The sequence below is a fragment of the Triturus cristatus genome, chromosome 5_1 (assembly GCF_964204655.1).
Source record: "Triturus cristatus chromosome 5_1, aTriCri1.1, whole genome shotgun sequence".
Classification (NCBI taxonomy): domain Eukaryota; kingdom Metazoa; phylum Chordata; class Amphibia; order Caudata; family Salamandridae; genus Triturus; species Triturus cristatus.
This window is the reverse complement of record NC_140587.1, coordinates 751,888,164-751,910,842: the sequence shown is the minus strand read 5'-3', so window position 1 is coordinate 751,910,842 and position 22,679 is coordinate 751,888,164. Positions and strand designations below refer to the sequence as shown.

The following is a 22,679-nucleotide window of genomic DNA, read 5'->3' as shown; positions in this document are numbered from 1 at the left end:
ACACATAAGAGGCGCTTTAAAAAAGAATTCTCGGCAATCTGCAGATGCTCACCGTCAACATATCCCCAAATTTCGCTGCCATAAATTACAGTTGCCACTGACTTAGCATTATACAGTTTAAGCATGGCACAAATGGGTTTTTCCCCAATTTTGGCAGCAAAATAAAAAAAATTGGTGTTTGCCCTTACAAATTCTCCTTTCTCTTTTACAAGATGAGGGGCCCAGTTAAGTTTAGTGTCAAAGAGAACCCCGAGATAGGAGAATGATTTTGTTAACGGAATTATAGCTTTATCAATTTTAAATGTGAAAGTCCTCCTTGGTTGCAGTCCTACTTGCATGATAAATGATTTAGAGTTATTAACCATAAGATCTCTATCTGTTATAAATAGTTTAAAAGCATCTAGGAGAGATTGAAGGCCCTTCTCCGTTCTCGAAATTAGAACGGCATCATCTGCATACAATAAGATAGGAATTCCCCGCCTGCCGACTCTGGGATCGTCAGCTGGAACATTCTGTAATACGCTGTCTAGCTCGTTAATATAAAAATTAAAAAGAAAGGGGGCCATAATGCATCCCTGGCGTACGCCTTTTCTAATTTTAAAATTATTTGATACACACAGTTCTTGAGAATATCTCACATTAGCTCTGGTATTATTGTGTAGGTCGGCCAAAAAATCGACCACACCGCTATCCACCCCCTTCTCCCTCATGGCCTCCCACAGCTTTCCCCTGTTTACACAGTCGAAAGCTGAGGACAGATCCATGAAGGCGAGGTGGATGGTGCCCTTCTGTACTACAGTGTACTTGCTTAAAATTAGAAAAAGATTAAGACACTGAGTTATTGTGGAACGACCTCTACAGAATCCATACTGTGAGATGGACATAATATTATTCCCCTCCGCTCAGTCAGAAAGTCGCTGCAATAGAATTCTGCCAACAATTTTGACCATAGAATCTATTAATGAAATAGGTCTATAGCAATATGGGCTGCCTTTGTCCCCCTTCTTACAAACCGGCACAATTGTAGAAATAACCCAGGATTGTGGACACCCATCTATCACAGCAGCATTAAAAACAGATTCTAGTATGGGAGCCCAAAAATTAGGGTCAAACTTATACAAGTCCGGAGGGATCCCATCAGGTCCTGGTGCCTTACCGGCTGTTAGCCCCACAATACCCTCAATAACTTCACCTCTGTTAAAGGTGATTATTTCACCCCTAACGGGAGTGGCAGAACCAGAAGGCTCGATTACCGAGCTACAGTACAATTTCTCATAATGTGCCTCCCAGGCCTCCTTAGAAATATGACATTCCAGGCCATCACCCGGCTCCTGAGCCAAAAAAGGTTTCCTCATTACTGCCCAGAATCTAGAGCTACACTGCAGAATAGAAGGCTCAAGTATCTCCCGCCATGCCTCTTCCCTAAGAAAGTCCTTATGTCGGGCAATAGCGGTTTTATATATCTTTCGACATGCCTGGACTTCTGCCTTTATCCTAGGTTTAGCTGTTTTTAAATTTCTAGCAGCTTTAGAACAATCGTGATTAAACCATTTAGGTCTCCTGGGCTCCAACTTCTTTGCTGGAGCTGACAACAGCTTTGAGACCTTAACCGATAAGCTTTGAAAGGCATTAAGTACGTTTTGTGGCTGCACACCGTCTTGTATACAAACCATGATTTCATCTGCACATGCAGCTTTAATCTCATTGGACAGTAGATCTGGGGTGATTGTAGACCATTTTAAACGACGTCTTCCATCTATCGTACTCACCCTACCTGGACAAGTATTCATGCCTTCTTTTACTAACCATGGTCCCCTCATATATATATAGTGAGGGGGTTATGATCACTGAACTCGCTGGCTTCAATGGTAAAGGAATCCACAAATGACTGCATTAATAATGATATTAATACAAAATCGATGAAGGTACCCCTCCCGTGCCCCTTAAAGGTCGGTATCTCGAAACACATAGTGGGGTCAGTCATAGCCATTGTTACCATTAAGTCCAGGTCATTAAGCATATCATTTAAATGTTCCCCCTCATTTGTATGTTCAAAGTGAAAATCAGCAGATCGAGGACAATTTAGGTCTGTAATACTTTTAAAAAGAGGATCCTTACAGGGATGAACGTTAAAATCGCCCGTGATCAGAAGGTTATGAACACAATCCTTCATGGAGTTACTGACAAAAACATTCAATGCAGCTATCTGACTGTGAGCTAGGCAAGGATTAAAAGCATATATATCCCTCCTTCTCTCACCTTATGTCTCCCTCTCCTGTCTCCCTCTCTCATCTGCCTCTGTCTGTCTCCCTCCTCCTGTCTCCCTCCCTCTCTTTCTATCTCTCTTCCTCCGTCTCCCTCTCCCTCTCCATCTCCCTCTGTCTCCGTCTCTCTGCCTCTATCTCTGTCTGCCGCTGCCTCTGTCTGTCTCTGCCTCTGTCTTGTCTCTGCCTCTATCTGTCTCTATCTCTGTCTGTCTCTATCTGTCTCTCCCTGCCTCTATCTCTCCATGCCTCTATCTCTCCCTGCCTCTATCTGGCTCTGCCTCTGTCTGTCTCTCCCTCTATCTGTCTCTGCCTCTATCTGTCTCTGCCTCTATCTGTCTCTGCCTCTATCTGTCTCTCCCTCTATCTGTCTCTGCCTCTATCTATCTCTGCCTCTGTCTGTCTCTCCCTCTATCTGCCTCTAGTTGTCTCTGCCTCTGTCTGTCCCTGTCTGTCTCGATCTGTCTCTCCCTCTATCTGTCTCTGCCTCTATCTATTTCTGTCTCTGTCTGTCCCTGTCTCTGCCTGTCTCTATCTCTCTGCAACGATCTGTATCTCCCTGTCTCTATTGGTTTCTATCTGTTTCTATCTCTGTCTGGCTCTGCCTCTATCTGTCTCTGCCTCTATTTGTCACTGCCTCTATCTGTCTGTCTGTGCCTGTCTCTGTCTGCCTCTGTTTCTTTCTCTATCTGTCTCTGCCTTTATCTCTGTCTTAATCTGTCTCTGTCTCTGCCTCTGTCAGTCCCTGTCTCTATTTGTCTCTCCCTGTCTCTATCTGTTTCTATCTCTGTCTCCATCTGTCTGTCTCCATCTCTCTCTATCTGTATCTGGCTCTGCCTCTATCTGGCTCTGTCTATGTCTGTCCCTGTCTCTGTCTGTCCCTGTCTCTGTCTATCTCTGTGTCTCTATCTGTCTCTCTGCCTCTATCTGTCTCTGTCCAAACAGGAAGCTTCCCAAAAGGCCCTTTTAAAAGTCAGCTGTGAAAGCGCTTACAGCTGACTTTTAAAGGGCCTTTTGGGAAGCTTTCCAAAGGTGCCCTGACCTCACAGAGGCCGGCAGTAAACACAGAAGATGGCCGCAGGAGCATAGTAGTGAATACCTATTTAATACGTATTCACTAGGTATGCTCCTGCGGTTATCTTCTGTGTTCACTGCCAGCCGTGGAAACTGCAAGGCAAGGTCTGTGGGCCGCTAATGAAGGCCTGCCGGGCCGCTGTCAGCCCGTGGGCCGTACTATGAGTACCACGGAACTATACTGTGTGAATCAAATCCTGAAATGTAACTGGAATATAATTTAATATAACAAGTCCACGACCAAGAATAAAGGATGGTGTGTATTCAAATTTTGTATATGTTTTTTTCTAATTGCAGAAATCTACTACACTCAAACAAAGCATCGAAAATACAAGCATCAAGGCAAGTGCAGAACTTCGTAACAAGAGATAAATATAAAGGGAAATAAAAGCACGGTAAGTTCATGTAAAATTGAAGTCAATTTCTCTTTTAGCTTTAACAAGTTGATACTTAACAAAAGGCAGGAGCAGAACAGTGAGTGAAGTCGAATTTTGCAATTAAAATCTGCGGAGTACTATACCCTGGACAAATCAAACCAGAAAACAAATTACAATCCAGTATCTAGACAGCAAGTGTAAAAACCATGTCAAAAAACTATCTCCCAGACAGAAGATGTTGACCAGTGACTAAGATCCAAAACAATAATGCAACTCACCCAGGAAATCAACACAGATTAGCTGTAAATAAAATACACTTATACCATTTCTTTTCTATTTTCAGAAATGTTATCCTAGAATAACCTTCATATCCTTGATTCTACCTACCAATCAAGGACACACTCACGTTTTTAGCTCAAACATGCATTTGCAAAGCATTCCATTACAATACATTTTTTTTTTATATAAACAACGTATTTGTGGGGGGGAGACCTCCTCACACCCCACATCTTCCCTTAAATACGTGGTAAAAAGAAAGCAGCTTCCCATAACGGAAGCAGAGAGTAATTACCAAACAAACCAGTGCATAAAAGTGACTGGGATCAAATTTACAAGAAGCATTTTCAACGCAGATAAATACATTGTATGCCTTTACCACGCCTTATTTTCTGCACAAGTGTTTAGCTCAAACATGCTTTTATAACGCATACCATTACAATGGATTGTGGTTTTTTATATTAAAACAACAAATTTGTGGGTAGATACCCCCCACAACCCCCATCTTCCCTTAAATGCGTGGTCATCCCCATGACAAACCAAATCAGAGAACAATTTTCAATCCAGTATAGCAAGTCTAAAAACCTTCTAAAAAAACAATTTCCCTGAAAAAAAATGTTGAACAGTGACAAAGATCCAAAACAATCAAGCAACTGACCCAGGAAATCAAGACCGATTACTTGTAAAAAATCACTTATTGAACCTTTTCGTTTCTCTTTTCAGAAATCTAATCCTAAAATAAATCGTCGTATCCTAGATTCGAACAACCAAAAAAACAGCAGCTTATTCAAATCCATAAAAAGTACATCAGCTATACACAGTAAGTACCTGTAAATCTCCTAAAAATTACATATACTGTGATCAAAGAATATTTGATGAAGAGTAAGAGCCAACTTTTAAAAACATTGTTTGCCATTATCACGCCTTTTTTCTCCACCCACAAAGTTTTTAGCTCTAAACATGCTTTTACAACGCATACCATTACCAGTCATTGTTTTTTTATATATAAACAACGTATTTGTGGGGGGAGACTCCCCACACTCCCCATCTTCCCTTAAATACATAGTAAAAACATGCGTTTTAAAATCATGTTTTAGTAAAAAAATGTGTGGTAAAAAAATGTGTGGTAAAAGCACAACCAGATGAAAACCACGTTGAGAAAACTGCTACCCATTCCAGAAGCAGAGAGTAATTACCATACAAGCAAGTGCATAACAGTGACGAGGATCACATTTACAACAAGCATTTACAACGCAGATAAAGAAATTGTATGCCTTTTCCACACATGCTTTTTAGCTCAAACATGCATTTCCAACGCATGCCATTACCACACTTTTTTTTTTTTTAAATACAAAAACAACGTATTTGTGGGGGGAGACCCCACATCTTCCCTTAAATACGTGGTAAAATCATGCGTTGTAAAGGCATGTTTGAAGTAAAAAATATGTAGAGAACAACGAGAGAGCTAGGGAAGAGTGGGGTGCATCCATATCTCCTGTTTATATGTCAGTTTTATCAATGTTGGACGAACCCTACGATGTGTGGTAAGATCACTGTCAGACAGTGTTTGGGAACCCACTAGGTAAGTTAAAAGACCCCTCACACACCAACCTAGTTGGTGTCATGCTTCATCATTGGGGTCCCAACCGGGTGGCCGAATGCCCCCCGGTTGTGCTACGACGCCTGACTACAGCGGAGCTGGTGTGGTGCAACGCATACCATTACCACACTTTTTTAATATAAAAACAACGTATTGTGGGGGGCGACCCCCACACCTCCCATCTTCCCTTAAATACGTGGTAAAATCACGCGTTGTAAAGGCATGTTTGAAGTTAAAAATATGCATGGAAAAAGCACGACCAGAAAAAAAGCTGAAAAAGAAAGCCGTTTCCCACTCCAGAAACGGAGAGTAATTACAAAACAAGCAAGTGCATAACAGTGACTGTGTTCAAATATTAAATTCCAAAACTTTTAGGAGTACTTACCTCTCCGCAATTAGTAATCAGAAAAAAAGGAAACATGCTCAAATATATATATATATATATATATACTTTCTTTTTTTTTAAACGGCTTAATCAAGAATGTCAAGCTGCAACCAAGCATCGTATGTCAAATCGCGGACTGGAAATAACATACTAAAAATGGTGGGTACCTCTATTGTAAAGAGCGGTTACTTTGGAAGAAACAGTTGTTAGGACAACAGACCATAACCACTCTGCCTCTGCAATGGAAATAGAAGTACGAGAAAATGTCCAACAAATTAAACTTCTAGCGCACACCTCCAATGAAACCTGTGGTACAATTCTAAGGGAAGTGGCTCAAAACATACTTTCACATGTTTCAGGTAGCATGCCCTCCATCCCCAACCTCAGACAAATGGTGCAAAGAGAAAAAGTGATAAGTGATCCACACCACATAACTCCCTGCAACTTTGAAGACATTAACATCCCTAATCATTTATCACTAACTTTCTCTAATGAAACCTTTCTTTTGTACGATAATGGAAACGTGTATGTAGAAACAACTAGAGAGTAAGGAAAAAGTTAACTTGTCCTTTTCCCTGCGTAGCCTATGAATTAACAAAGTGGACAAGTCCTTTTATGAGGTTGTTTGTGGTCAAAAGGTCCTGGCCACAACCTTCAAAAGAAAGGAGTGCAAACCACTGTAGGTAGGTTTAGGAAACCCATCACCCACCTACTTAGTAGGTGGCATGCTTCATCACCGGGGCCCAGCTGGATCACCTAATGCAATCCAGCTGTGCTTAGACGCCTGAGTTACAGCGGAGCAGGTTGTTTGTGTAGGAAAGTTAAGTGATATGTGAAGTGCAGTTATGGGTTAAAAATGTCTCTAGGAAAAACCCTTGTAAAAGTTTTAATAAAAGGGTCCTAGGACATAAGTAAAAACATCATAGGGATCAGCATGAGGTATTGTATGTACCTCGTATCCCTTTAAGATTTAGATCTACTAGTTTCAGCCTTTAGGTTAGATCATGAGGCTTTCGTCAGGACCAAATTGGAGTGAGTGACCAAAAAGGAGAAAAGTGGTCACGTGGGTGAAGATATCAGCACACACCCTAAAGTGTGCTGTGAGTGTAGTGGTTTGTAGTTACTTACAAATCCTCTGTTCGGAGTACTTTAACTCGGAGTATGTTATGCCTCATGGATCCGAACAGCCTCTGCTGTTCCCCATGCTGACTGTTTGTCAGGGGAATAAAAGGCAGTTTGACCTACGCAGATGATCGGGTCCCGCTGGTGTGCCCAGCGGGACCCGATCATCTGCGTAGGTCATAACATACGTGCGGCATGCGTGAGGCATAACATACTCAGAGTTTAAGTACTCCGAACAGAGGATTTGTAAGTAACTACAATCCACTACACTCACATCATACTTTAGGGTGTGTGCTGAAATCTAAAAACTACCTACAGTTGTTTGCACTCCTTTCTTTCGAAAATTGTGGCTAGGACCTTTTGACCACAAACAACCTCATAAAAGGACTTGATAATGGAGACGTTCTTAAAAGAATTTACATTTTTAGCACTAATATTAACCTTATAACCCTTGAGAACAGTCAGGTTTGGATGATGGATGGTACTTTCAAATCAACACCCCATCCATTTTCACAAATTTACACTGTCCATGCTAATAAAAATAACACAACAGTCCCTTTAGTGTATGCTTTGCTGCCTGACAAACAATCTTCAACGTACACTGAGTTTTAATCAGTAATAAAAAGCAAAACCATGACTAAAAGTCCAGGAAAAGTTATAATTGATTTTGAATTGGCAATGATTAGTACTATTACAAAATTAAACCCTGAAACGCAAATCCAAGGATGTTTCTTTAAGTTTTTGCAGGCTTATTGGCGTAAAATAAAAAAGTCATTCTTGGTTGAGGAATATTTAGCAAGCAGCAAACTTCAATTTGAATTAGGAAAACTAACTGTGTTGTGTTTTGTACCACCTGAGAGTGTCGATGAGTACTACACTGCAATTACCGAGTCTGACTTTTTTACACAAAATGAAGAAAAATTGGCACCTATACTAAATTACTTTGAGGATACATGGATTGGCCGTCTAAGCAGGTCGGGCCGCAGGAGGAAACCCAAGTATCCTATAGAATGGTGGAACTGCTATTCAACCTGCTTGGTGGGTGGTGCAAAAACAAACAACGCCATTGAGGGATGGCACAATTCTTTTAATAAAACTGTAGCTAAACAGCATCCAAATCTTTATAATTTTCTGGAAATTTTGAAAAAAGTGCAAAGTTTCCAGGAAATTAGACTAGCGAAATCACTGTGAGGTAGTCTTAATCCACGGATTAAAAAAATAAATAAAAGTAAAGAAATGTCTGAGAGACTTTTGGCAAAGCTTCAACAATTTACGTTGATGGTGGCTTCTGACTACCTTAACAGTATTGCGAACATTTTACATTACTAAGAAAATGCTAACATCATTAACACATCACTTGTCATTTTTTCCTCTTTCTACAATTCATTTGGAATTTTTGAAAATGATTTTCACTAAAAAAAGGAAAGTTGGGGTTCCTACCTTTTAGATGTCTTCAGTTTTTCAACTCAATGGGACTGCAAAATATTCCTTGAGTTACCAACTCTCGTCACCACAATCTTTTTCCAAAACCATTTTTTCATTTGTAAAAAAAAGCTACAAACCAGGAAAATTTCGAAAAACTACAACTACATTAGCGTCAATACCTAGCGTAACTGGAACCTCCATTTATTATATATATATATATTTTTTTTTTTTTTTAAACAGTCACCAACTATTTTCGATTGTTCCTTTCCAAAATTGGCAACTATATTAGCCAAAATCCATAAAGAGAATGCTTTTTGGACGAAAAGTGGAAAACATTTTCGGAAACTCAAAAATCCAATGAATGGGGCGTGGCTAGCAGCCGACGAGAATGGCGGCCACCTAAGCGAGCTCCGAGCCCTGCAAATTGAGTGATCCTGTGCCATCCAAGAAGCCGGAATTGCAACTAATATGGAACGTCTAGTCCTGTAGCCTGCCCGTGGTTGTTCCCGCTCTGGTTGTCGCTGGGAAATCGGCTCGGGACTCCCCGAGAGGCCGCCCGAGGCATCGGCGGCTGAGACCTGGGGAGCGGAGGCGTGGACCAGGGAGCGGAGCGGTTCGGGTTGGCGCAGAGGAGGTTCTGGGGTGCTACCGAGACCCGTTAATGCCTGACAGCGTGGATGAAAGCGGGCGCTGGAGGGCGCGAGAGCCGAGCGAGCAGTGACGGCGGGGGTGCCTGGGCTCCTAATCGAGGCCCCGGCTTCTGGGCCTGTGCTGTAAGGCCCTCCTCCGGCTGGCCCTGGGGCGCCGACGGCACCGCTGATCCCCTGGAAAGCAGCCTCGAAGACAACGGAGACTGAGAGGGAGGCGGCGGAGACCCGATCTGACGGGTAAGGACCCGGCTTCTGCACAAAAATAGAGAGGCCTTCCCTGGGCCGGCCCTGGGGCGAGTCCGACGCTGCGGGCGCTCCGACACACGATTGCGACTGGGCTCCTAATTGAGGCCCCGGCTTCTGGGCCTGTGCTGTACGTGCCGTTCCCCGGACGACCCGGCAATGTGTCGTATCCCTGGGGGACCCATTGAGTACCAAGGCTGCGGGGGAGACCAACGGGAAACGGTATGACTGCTGGCTACAACACCGCAGCGACGACGAAAAAGGCGCTGGAAATCTGACCTGTCGGTTGAGGCCCTGACACCTGAGCACAAGCGGTAAGGCCTTTTCTGAACTGGCCCTGGGACGCATTTGACACTGCTGGCGCTCCGATGTTAGATCGCACCCTGGGAGACACCGTGCGAGGGATCTGATGAGCCGTGGGTTTCTGGGGAGGTAGAGACATTCGATGCCTGAAGTGGTGCGAGGCTGTTCCGAACAGCGCAGACGGCCCCGACTGAACAGACCTGCAGACACAGATGATAGAAGCCTGGGGCTCGCAGACAGAGTGAGAGACGGCCGCAATAGCGCCATATGAACCCACTATTCCACAGTTTTATTTGCCCGAGGCACGGCGACAGATCCGGGCTGCGTGTGGGGTGGTAAAAGGTCCGAGGTGACGGGCGGCTGACAGGAGTCGCATGCGCTAAAAGAGCGAGGAAGCCGCTGAGTACTCCACGGCCTCAACAGAACTGTCTTGCGGGGCGCTAAGGGTTCACCCACACACCCTGCAGGAGTGCGCCGGCAGCCGCATTACAACTTACTGGCAACCCCATTGGGGCTAAGGACCAAGGGCCGGTGAGTGGCCTATAGTTCCTTATTTAACTGCTCTTTGAACCACCCCTGGCAGGGGACACCCGTACCAATGGCGACGGGAGGCAGAGGGACCAAAACGAATGCGCAGAAACAGCTGGCTAAGTTCGCCCGGACGGATGCAGATGAACTAACTGGCCCACGGCCAACGGAGAAAGACGCGTCGCAGTCGGGCTCCGAACGAGGGCCGGAGCCCACACTGCATGATGTCATGGCGGCGATAACCGGAATGCGTGCCTCATTGGACTCGGTGACAGTGGAGGTCTCCTTGATCAGGGCAGATCTCCGGAAGATGGATGAGAAGGTCCAAGACCTGAAGACAGTAACTGCCGCCCTCCAAGTGGACACATCAGAACTGCAGGCTCAAATGATCGACATGCAACAGAAACAGGACAGAATGACCAGGCAGCTCGACGACTATAAAGGTCGTGCGCGTCGCAACAACGTGCGGATCTTGGGGATTCCGGAGCGGGAGGAGGGGCCGGTGGTAGACCTGTATGTAGAGGAACTTATCACCCAGAAACTCAAACCTAAAGCCTTATCCAACTACTTTTCAATTGAAAGGGCACACAGGGTGCCCGGGGGCAGGCCTAAACCTGGGACCCCCCCGCGACCAATTATTGCTAAAGTCTTCAACTACAGAGACAGAGACAGCATCCTACAGGCAGCCAGGGTTGGTCCCCCGTTGAAGAAAGGCAACAGCGAGTTGGCCTTCTTTCCAGATTTCACTGCCAAGGTACAGGCCCAACGACGTAGTTTCCAGGCAGTGAAACGTGAACTGCGGGACCGGGAAATCAAATATTCAATGCTGTTCCCGGCGAAACTGAGGGTGGAATCAGGTGGGACCACCTGGTTTTTCGAATCACCAGAGGAGATGTGGGACTGGATGGAGGATAAGGCCGGGGCTGGCGGACGGAGGCAGGACCACGTTGGCAAATCGCATCGGCTGACTGGGGGCCGCCCGATGCCGCAGAAGTCCGGGTCCCCAAGGGTGGGGGGCCAGCCGGCAGACTCATAGCGGCTGCCCCAGCGGAAACACCAGGGGGGACGCCCCCTGACATGCCCACAACCGAGTGAAGGAAAGTTAACAAGAGGTGATAACCCTCACGGGACACATCATGGAGACACGAACGCTGGAAGAGGGTGAATGGACCCTATAAAGGGAGGCTAGCCAGGGGCTGGACAGGTACTATGAATGGATGGCAATGTATAACCATTGTGATATGACCATGCGGGGATGGAGCAGCGGACCCCGTGACATTTTTCGCAACCACGGGGGGTGAGAGGCACTCTGCCATGTTGGGGAGAGGGTAGTTTTAAATCCACGGGCAGGGGGGCAGGGAGGGGGGAGGATAGGAAGGGGGTGGAACCCGGAGGAGGAGGTTTACAGGGTTTTGGTCTGTTTGATTTGACAGGGGGTAAGTTTCCCAGCACAGACAGCTTTGACTATCAGGAAAGAATTGGGAATCTATGCAGACATATAGCAGCACTAAAGCACCAGCTACCATTTAGGTCGCAAACACCACTGACACTCCGCAGCATAGGGCGATACTACCTCTACGATGACAGGGATGTGTCGCTTTCCGTCCTTGCCTGGAACGTCAATGGGATTGGTGGATAAGATAAAGCGAGGGGTGGTGCAACAGTACATAAAGCGCCAATCCCCAGACGTGGTGTTACTGCAAGAGACACACCTGGTTGGTAATAAAAGCAAAGCCCTAACGCGGTGGGGATATAAACTTTTGGTACACGCAGACTACACTACAGGCTCACGAGGGACGGGTATCCTAGTTAGAAAGAACTTAGCCCTAATTGTGCACCGGACATGGGCGGACCCCCAGGGTAGATTTGCTGTTCTGGAAGCTCTATGGGAGGGGAGAGCATTAAATATAATCTCAGTATACCTTCCACCGGCACTGGGGAAAGACGCCCTAGCAGACCTGGGCAAAGTACTAGTCGACCTTCCTATAGGCACCCTGATCATGGGCGGAGACTATAACCTCACAATTGATGACTCTACGGACAGACACCGCAAAGGATAGGAGGTAAAGCAAGCAGGCTTATGCCGGACTTTCTGGCAGCTATGGGTCTCCTAGATATAGGGCGAGATACACACCTGGCCGCGCCACAGTTCACTTACTACTCGAATGCGCACAAGAGCTCGTCCCGTATCGACTATTTCCTGACCTATGTGGCCACGCGAGGGGGCTTTTCGCATTCCCGAGTCCTCCCGAGAGGGATCTCCGATCACTCCCCGGTGTGGATCGAATACACGCATTGGGAACGGCAGACTCGAACCACGATTGTAATAGACCCTTGGTTGTTAAAGATACCAGATATAAAGGAAGACCTATGCATTAATACTAAAAACCTAGGGTCGGTGGACTCGGCCTGTACTATATGGGAGGCATTCAAGGTGGTGTTGAAGGGGCGAGCCTTGGCACTAAAGACCGGATATACCAGTAATAAACGCAAAACGATCCTCCAGTTGGAGGATGAGCTTAAACACTGGGAAACTGAGTACGCAGCCAGGCCCACCGACGAGACATTACACCGCCTCACACTCCAGCAAGGGGAGTACCGGCTGAAGGCGAGAGAGCAAATGATTACCAAACACCTCAGTACGCAGCACAGACTGTATGAGTTAGGAGACAAGGAGGGAAAGACACTAGCGTGGCTCGAGAAACGTGATCAAGGGGACAGATGGGTGCAGCGACTAGCCTTGGCCAATGGGGAGACGGTTACGCACCCCAAGGACATAGCAGAAGCGTTCGCAGAACACTTCGAGGAAATCTACTCCCCATCTACCACATATACTGCTGAAGACTCCAGACAGCTCCTCGCAGACAGTGATCTCCCCACCCTTTCAGACGAAGATAGGCAGGCCTTAGATAGCGACCTCTCAGATGAGGAAATTCTTAAAGCAATAGCCCAAGTTCGCTCAGGCAAGGCGATGGGGCCTAACGGCACCCCTATTGAATTCCTGAAGGTGATGGGCTCACAAATAGCCCCTCACCTTCGAGCCATGTACAATGAAAGTTACGAAACGGGCCGACTCCCCTCAGATCAGCGCCTGGCTACTATAGTGGTAATTCGTAAACCTGGGAAGCCAGGAGCCAACTGTGGGTCGTATAGACCAATATCACTGATCAGTGTGGAAACTAAGGTACTGGCGAAAGTACTGGCCACGAGGTTGGTTGGGGTCATCTCTACCCTGGTACACCCAGACCAGTCCGGCTTTATGCCAGGTAGGAACACGACGTTAAACATCCGTCGTCTCCAGAACGTATTGGCCCGGAAAAACTACATAGAGGAGGATGCGGCGATTATATCCTTAGATGCCTCGATGGCGTTTGACTCTATAGAGTGGCCATATCTATTCGAGGTGCTAGCGCGGTTTGGGTTTGGTCCTAAGTTCCTAGCATGGGTGCGCCTCCTCTATGAGGACATATGGGGCCAAATACGGGTTAACAATCATATATCCCGAGCCTTTCAGTTAAGGAGAGGCACCCGACAGGGCTGCCCGTTGTCGCCGTTACTATTCTCCATTATGCTTGAACCATTGGCGGCATGGATTCGACGAGATGCAATGGTTAAAGGGTTGAAATGGGCGCCACATCTGGAGGATAAAATATCACTATACGCAGATGATATGCTCCTTTATCTTGCCTCCCCATACCGGTCCATCAGGGCAGTTCTAGATATATTCACTAACTTTGGTAAATACTCTGGATACGCGATTAACTGGACCAAATCTAAACTGTATATGCTCCATGGGCAGGTGCCCCCCCTCCCCACCGGCTGCAGATTAGAGGTGGCTGAGGAGGGGTTTCGCTACTTGGGAGTGTATGTTACTGCAGATCCGGCCCTGTTCTACAGCCGCAACCTGGCCCCCCCGCTGACCCGACTGCGATCTGATGTCGAACACTGGCGGACACTGCCGCTCTCCTTGGCGGGTCGAGCCGCCCTTTTTAAGATGCTTGCACTCCTGCGATTCCTATACATCCTCCAAAACTGCCCAAATAAGGTTCCGGATACCTACTTTACAGCGGTAGAGGGCGAGGTTCGTTCGCTACTATGGAACGGAGGCGCCCCCCGGATATCACTGAAAAAACTCACCAAAGGGTGGTACGACGGCGGCATAGCCCTGCCAGACCTGAAACTATACTATTGGGCCTCACAGTTGGTGGTGATAAATCACTGGCTGTATCGCCCCCCTGACGACCCAGCATTCGGGCTCGATAAATATCAGACAGGCCCTGCGGGATATCTGGGAGCGCTTTACTCCAAGGGGAAAAAACATGCATATATAGGCCCCATGTCCCATACAATTGACATCTGGCGCCGAGCGAATTCTCGACTAGGGTGGGCAAACGTCCTTACAAAGGCGACACCGCTGTGGCAGGCCCAAAGACTTGGTTTACTGTGTTTTCAACCAGGGTTCGACAAATGGGACCTAATCTGCATCTCAAAGGTCGGAGACTTGATAAAGAAAGGAGCCGTCCTTAGCTTTGAGGAACTGAAGGCAACCTACCACATGGCGCAAGGTGAACTATTTCGCTACCTTCAGGTTCGGCATGCCCTCCAGACAGCATTCACGAACCCACAAGATATCCCTGACTCATCACCTCTAGAGGACAGACTATTAGATGGGCAACTGCACTCGAAGGCCATATCCCTGACGTACAAAAAGCTATGTAACAACCTCTCCGATACATTTGAGGTGCTTCGGGAGAAGTGGCAACACGACATAGGACCCATTGAGGAAGAAGACTGGAGGGAGGCTTTGATGTCTCCCAGGGGGACAGCGATCACCCTCCGATACCGACTGATCCAACTAAAAGTCCTGCATAGGGCCTATATCACGGGGGTGGTTCTTACGCGTATGGGGGCTAGGGAGGACTCACTATGTATTCGAGGGTGTCACCAGGAGGCCACTTTCTATCACACAATATGGGAATGTCCCGAAATTCGATCGATATGAGAGGGGGCTACAACTAAGCTCCAAACCGCGCTGGGGAAAACTCTGACCCTCACGCCTCAGGTGGGCCTACTGCACATATGGGAGGATACAGACCTCACGGAAATAGAGCAGCAGATGGTGACGCTGGGCTTCACCCTGGTCAAGCGGGAAATAGCGCGCCACTGGGGGGCTACAGGGGTGCCATCCATACGGACATGGGTACAGGAATTAGACAGATGTATGGTAGCTGAAAAGGAAGTCTTCATAATTCGGGGATGCCCTAGAAAGTGGGAAAAGAAATGGAAAGCGTGGAATAGGTACAGAGGATCCCTATGTACATCCCCACTGGCGGATCTGGCGATGCGACGGAAAGAACTTAAGGGAGTGTTGAACCAAGGAATGTAATTTGTTATACGTTATTCAGCAAAGGGCTTTATGTTGCTGCTGCTACGAATATAACCCTGTATGTGCAACTGACAAAATCAATAAAATGCTATCCCCCCAAAAAAATCCAATGAATATTAAAAACAAAAAACAAAAAAGCAACTATATTGGCCTAAGTCTGTGGAAATTACAAAATGTATGATCATATGGAATTGGTTTTAAACATTTAAATGTGACCTGTTCAAAATATATACCTCAACAGGCACATTGCCTAATTACAGCTGAACTTAACTAAATTCCTTTTTTAAATGAAAACTACGAAAAAAAGCACATTTACTCGAAGCACACGACAACCTGAAAAAAAAACATGCCCCGAATTAGTGATTCCGCAAAAAAGAACACTAATAAAAACAAAAGCATTCTCTAACAATTTATGTTTTTAATATATATATATATATATATATGTTTTTAAATGCTATTCGCAAGGAAGAAATGCAAAAAGTAACATGCATCGGTGAAGAAAATCGGTGAAATTTACCGTAAAACGAAGAGTAAACCCGATTAAAACGTAAACACATCCCTCAGATCTAACTTTACATTAGAGGTATCCACCTTGTTTTAAATTATATAAAAAGTTTTTAAATCTTACCTGTCTGCGAAACCTCCGTCTTCTCATCTTCACCGGAAGGCACTACTTGCGCATACATCAGCAGATTTCACAAAAATAGAAGATGGACAAACGTTTCCACTGAAAGTTAATGAAAAGCGTGAGAAAATGTTATGTTGTAAATAAAATCTACAAAAATCAATAGAACAACAGTATTCAATAAAAAAACATTTTTACATAAGTTTGAAAATAAAAATATAACATTATAAATATAGTTTTTTAAACAAAACTTTGACTCTGATTTTATTATTTATTAAAAAAATGTTTAAATCATTTGCAATAATGTTAATAATTAGTTTTTGACTATTAAATGTTTGATTATATAAATTTAATTTTATATTTTAAATAAGTATTAATCCTTTTTTTAATTTTTACAATAATTAAAAATAATTATCAGCCCCCCCCTCCAAAAAAAGGATACATGTATATAAAATGAATTCCCAAACATTACGCCAAGATTCATATCCCATCCCTACTGGTGAATATTACATTTTTTGTTTTTTAAATAATTCACTATAATATAATTAAATTAGTAATTTAATAACCAGGTAATATAAATGTTACCTAGATATTAAATTACTTCCCCACCCATTACCCCGATCATCCCCACATCCCGTCCCAAAAGTTAAGTATTTTTCAAGTAAGAGATTTCTAAAACAAGCATTAAAATGAATTCACTAAAATATAAAATATTTTTTAAAAAATCTGTGAATTAAAAATGTAATGGTCAAGATGGCGGTCACACTTTAGAAGTGCTCCGGACCCCTCCGTCATCCGCTCCTTTATCCGCCACCATCGACGAATGCCCACCTCGGAATTCTGCTGCCTAGCTGTCCTGGGCCCTGGATCCCTTCCTGGAGGCGGTGTGGGTGGTGTCTGGATGCCGCAGGCAGCCCTTAAAGAGTAGTCCCGACTCGCGGCGACTCCAAGATGGCGGCCCCGCCGGAGCAGTCTCTTGGCTCCTCCTGACGCCCCCGAGCTCTGGGGCTGCTTGCTGTGCCGTGCGTGGAGGGGAGACCCAGGGGGGCTGCTGGTGCTGACCCGACTGAAGACCGCAGTGCTGAGCATCAATCTGCTGCGGATCGCGCCCGGATGGGCTGGGGAGTGCTGAGGGTGGCCTGGGAGGGCCCCGCCCGCCACACACTCGGAGGCTGATCCTGAGGTGCCGGAGGGCTGGAGCGTGAGACCGGCTGTCAATCAGGCAGGGAGAGGGCTGGCGTTCCGCCCCACGTCCTTCTGGTGATCCACGCCATTGGAGCCTGGACGTACCCTTGCTTGCTGGCCGAGCGCTGGGCCTTGGAGTCTGGGCTGGCGGCCGGACCTATGCACTTTCCTGGTGCCGCGACGAGTGCGGTGAGCCCTCGGCTGTCAGCTGGACAGCAGCAAAGGAGGTGACTGACCTTCCCCCCCGCGACATCGCAGAGGGGTCCGGCAGCACTCAGCAGAGGCCCCGTGCTAGGTGATGGCCCCCCCCAAGGGGAATTTGAGTGCCTGAGTTGGGAATGAGTCCTTGAGGAGTCTGCTGCGTAGAACTGACAGCAAGCCAGAGGGACATCCATCTATCGAGGAGCCCGATTAGGGAGGTGAGGAGCTGGGGTGCTGCCTAAGCCTGACCTGCCTGCCGTGCTTGGTTGTGGACCCTGGGGTGGGCGGAGGAGAGGTGGGAGAATTCGACCATCGGCTCGGGCGGAAGCAGGATCGAAGTCCTGTCCCTCCTCCCCCACCCCACCCCCCATCGTGTCTTGGGGCTCAAAGTGTACGGGGCTCCCCTGCGCCCTGCTTGAGTAGTTGTCCCTGGATCCGGGCCGGCCACTGCCACGTGGAACATCTTTTGCAGCGCATGCATTCTCCCCGTGCATCCTCAGCGTGAGGAGGACGCCTAGGCTGTTAATCCAGACAGCGGTGATGGGCTGGTGGATCACTCCCTCTCCTGTGGATCATTGTGGAGTCTGCGGCGCTTGGCTGCGGCCCTGGGGTGGACAGATAGCTCCCGGAGGGGTTCAGCAGCCGCATTGGGCAGCTAGTGTACGGGGCCTTCCTTCCTCCCCCCCTACCTCCCTCCCAGCTGGCCTGCCCCCTGCATCTTCTCTGAACATTACCCTAGCCCTTTATCCTGGGCTTGTCCTTGCGCCCTGGACCCGGAGCTGATCCCGGCCCGACTATGGGACCCGCACGCCTGAATCCTGGCCTGGGGACTGGAGGGGTCTGCTGGGAGCGGACATCAGCTGTCGGTCGGGCGGCGGGGAGCCAGGTGGACTGGGACCTCCCCTCCCCCCCCATCATCTTCCTCCTCTCTCCCTTCCCCCCCACCTGAACACCAGGGGACTACTTTGACCTCCAACCTTGCTGGGCGGTGGCCATGGGCAGAGACCGGGTACCGAAAACCCCCATCCACACAGACTAAAATGGACCGGTTTGTGACCACGGACTCTGGGGCAACGGAAGGGACCGCTGACAAAGACGCCCCCTCCACTACAGACCTGTCCACTATCCTTTAAGCCATCCATACCTCACAATCCTCAGTGGAGGGCAAGATTGCTGAAGTCTGGGTCAACATGACTCTTACCCGGCAAGACCTCCCCAACGCTATGACCCGGATTAAGGAAACGGAATCCTGTATATCCACAGTAGACGACGATGCCCAACAACTTAAAGATCAGGTCGCTCGCCTCCAGACTCATACCCAAGAGCTCCACCGACGGGCTAAAGATGCCGAAAACAGGTCCCGGCGAAACAACCTCCGCCTGGAGGGGTTTCCGGAGGGTGCGGAACAGGGGCGGACAGCTGACTTCACTGAGAGCTGTCTGCGCTCGTGGATGCCCGAGGGCTCCCTCTCTCCATGGTTCGCAATTGAGCGGGCACACCGATCTCTTGCGCCCAAACCACCTCCGGGTGCGCCTCACAGACAGATAATACTGCGGATCCTTAACTTTAGGGACCGGGACTCAATCCTGGCGAAGCCCATATGCAGCAACACCTCCAGTATGAAGGCCAGACGATCATGATCTTCCCTGACTATACCCGCGAGGTCCAGGGCCAGCGTCGCTCATTTGGAGAAGTTAAATAAAAGATGCGTGCCCTCAACATCCAATACAGGCTCCTCTTCCCGGCCTGCCTCCGGGTTGTGTTCTAGAACAGAACCCTTTTCTCTGACTTCCCTGAGGAGGCCTGGGCGACAGGAGCGCCCCTTAAGGCTCAACGCCCGGAGTCCATCTCCCAAAGATAGTACCGGAGGCACCCGCCGGGGCCTTCCTGCCCCACGGCTGCAGCGCACCTGCTCACGCAGGAGGCAAGGCCCGAGATGGGCCAGTTCGGACCTACCACTGGGTCCCTCTCGTCATCCAACGTCCTTAGCTCCCTCAGGGGATCTCCTCGCCATGCGGCGGACTTGCTCCTCAGACCGCTCGGACCCGGGGGGCGCCTAGCCCCACTCATCGCTGTTGGACCTAGCGGACACTGACCTCTCTCGAAGCCCGACTCTTCCCACGGGGCCCTCTTGACCCCACCGTAACCTTCGGCCGTAAACAGTTCCGCAGCCCTGCTGCTGCACTTCAGCTTATTATCACTTCTATCTCCCGATGGACATTGCCACAGAACATCCTGCTATGAGGAGGGGTCCTCCACGATTCCCCATTCCCAAGCTTTCTAGTTTGGTTCTCTTTCAGGTCTTGCTTGTTAGGGTGACAGATGCTTCCGTTCCTGAAGTGTAGGGAGGGGGAGGGTTGGGGGGGGACCGTTGTCCCGGTTTTTCTTTGTCACATATTGTTCGCTACACTAGCATCTTTGACCAACAGCACGATGACCGCACACACAACAGAGACCGTTGTCCTGGCTCTTCGTTTCACGTCGTACACCACACTCGCCTCCTTGACCACAAGCATAGAGAGCGCGCCCACTGTCAGCCCTGCAGGGTCTCTCCCGGTGCATCACTTAGGCCGCATATCTCGCCCACGCCTATCTCCCACTCAGAATCTCTCCTCCTGCGCTCACGTCCCCCATGACTGACATCCACAAAGGGAAGGGGTCACTTCACGTAATGTCCTGGAATGTCAACGGCCTGCTCGATAGGGTCAAGCGCACAGCGGTACTGCGATATGCACAGCACCACACTATTGATTACTGCTACTCCAAGAAACCCACCTGGTAGGCAATAACTGCCTCTTCCTGGCACGTTACGGCTACAATAGGGTCTGGCATGCTGGCTTTACTAGGGGATCGAGGGGTGTCGCCATTCTTGTGCGCCGCGCCCTCCCATTCGCTCTCCTCAGGGTACCTAAGTCGCCCTGGAGGGGATAGAGTCCTGAACCTGCTGCCGGTACATTCTCCACCATTGCTGATGGCTCCCACACTTAAACGACTTGCGGGTTGATAGCCACCCTGCCTCCAGGTATGACCATTATAGGGGGAGACTTCAATGCAGTCATGGACCCTGCCCTTGATGCAGCTGGGTCCCCTCGACCTCTAGGACTTCCCAGGCCAAGCTTTTATTGAATTGGGCGTCTGCACTAGGGGTCTGCGACGCCTGGAAACTGTTGCACCCCATGGCCCGACACTACACCCACACCTCGGCAGCTCACCACACTCATGCACGACTCAACTAAATTTTTATCCTGGCCCTCGATTGTCGGATTATCGCAGAGGTGACCATACTCCCCAGAGGTATATACGACCACTCTCCGGTGACGATGTGGGTGGTTGATCTCCCGGAGTCCTTGCGCCCGATTTGGAGGCTGAATGCCTGGTTTCACCAGGACCAAGAATTTCATGACTCGGTGGGCAGCGAGCTCTGTCACTACTTCACTGCCAACCAGGGTTCCGTTCCCACCCCTGGTATTCTATGGGAGGCCGGTAAGGCCACCATTCGCGGTTTCGCCAAGGGCCAGCTTAAACTTAAACGAACCGTGCAGGACTCCCGGTTCACTCTCCTAGAAGCTCAAGCCACACTGATTGAAGGTCAGCTGCCCGAAGAACAGACCGAGGCCCTGGGAAGAAGACTAGCATTCCTGCGTGATGAGATCCGACAGACCTCCCTGGAGGCTGCCAGACTGCTATGGCGTTCCTCAGTGACTCGAGTTTACGGGGGGATAAGAATGGGAAGCTCCTCCATAGGCTGGCCACATACCCGATGGTCACCCACATCATTCCTGAAGTGATATCCCCAGATGGTGAGGTCCAGCAATCCCCGGTGGCAGTGGCCCAATGCTTCGCTGCATATTATGCCGCCCTCTACACCGAGCAGCCTCCCACTCTCTTACTTTCAGACCTGCTCCGTCGAGAAGGGATACCTCTCCCATGACTTAGTGACCCTGAGACAAAGGTGCTGGATCTCCCGATTACTCCGCAGGAGGTCCACGAGGCAATTTCTCACATGGCTTCCGGTAAGACCCCGGGCCAGATGAACTCCCACAGGAGTTTTACGCTACCTATCTGGACACCCTGGTCCCCCACCTCCTTGAATTGTAGGCAGAGGCGGCTGATAAAGGCTTGTTCCGCACCGAAACCGACATGGCCACCATCAACCCCCATCGAAGCACTGCTCCAACTACCGTCCTATTTCGCTCATCAATTTGGCGCTTAAGGTGTTTGCCTCTGTCTTGGCAAATCGCATACGACCGGCCATGACCAAATGAGTTCATCCTGACCAATGCGGCTTTATGCCATCGCGGGGCACCAGACACTGCCTCAGGCACCTCCACCTCGCCCTAGCAAACCGCCAGCGCTTGACTCCATATTTGTCCCTTCTTCTCGTTGACTTTGAGAAGGCTTTTGATTCAGTGGACTGGCGGTACCTGGATGCAGTGTTGACGGAAATGGGATTTGGGGCAAACTTCTGCAGATTGGTAAAGACACTGTACTGCCGGCCTAGGGCCCGAATATTGGTCAATGGAGCACTGTTGCAGTCCTTACCCATCAGAAGGGGTACGAGGCAGGGATGCCCCCTCTCGCCCCTCCTCTTTGCTTTGGCAATGGAGCCCTTAGTGTGTTTCATACGCTCTGACCAGTGGATTATGGGGTGGAAATGGCCTGGTCAAGAGGAGGACAAAATCGCTCTCTACGCGGATGACGTCCTCTTATACCTGGCGTAGCCTGCGTAGTAGGGACCACGGTGCCTCCGGGTGCTGAGCCTCTTCGAACAGACCTCTGATCTTCGATTGAACTCCACTAAGCCCATCCTGGTCCCACTTCCTCTCTCTCTCGAGTGCTTTGAATGGCAGTCCGTGATACCCCTTCAGCGACGGTCCTTCAAGTATCTTGGGATTTGGGTAGCCCTCCTCCCGGACCTTTCCTGGGCGCTCAACGTCACTCCCCTAGTGAAGAAAGCTCAGGCTGACCTCCTCCGATGGCAATCTCTGCCGCTGAACCCAATGGGCAAAATAGCCCTCTTCAAAATGATGATTTT

General features: G+C 48.5%; 1 long non-coding RNA gene across 1 annotated transcript in view; it reads left to right on the top strand.

The window, feature by feature from the left end:
- Positions 1-3,633: 3,633 nt before the first annotated feature.
- Positions 3,634-22,679, top strand: part of LOC146831426 (uncharacterized) — a 90,363-nt gene continuing 71,317 nt past the window's right edge. The window contains exons 1-2 of the long non-coding RNA XR_014961288.1: positions 3,634-3,733; positions 4,715-4,811. This is a non-coding gene — a long non-coding RNA (uncharacterized LOC146831426). The remainder of the gene's footprint in view (positions 3,734-4,714; positions 4,812-22,679) is intronic.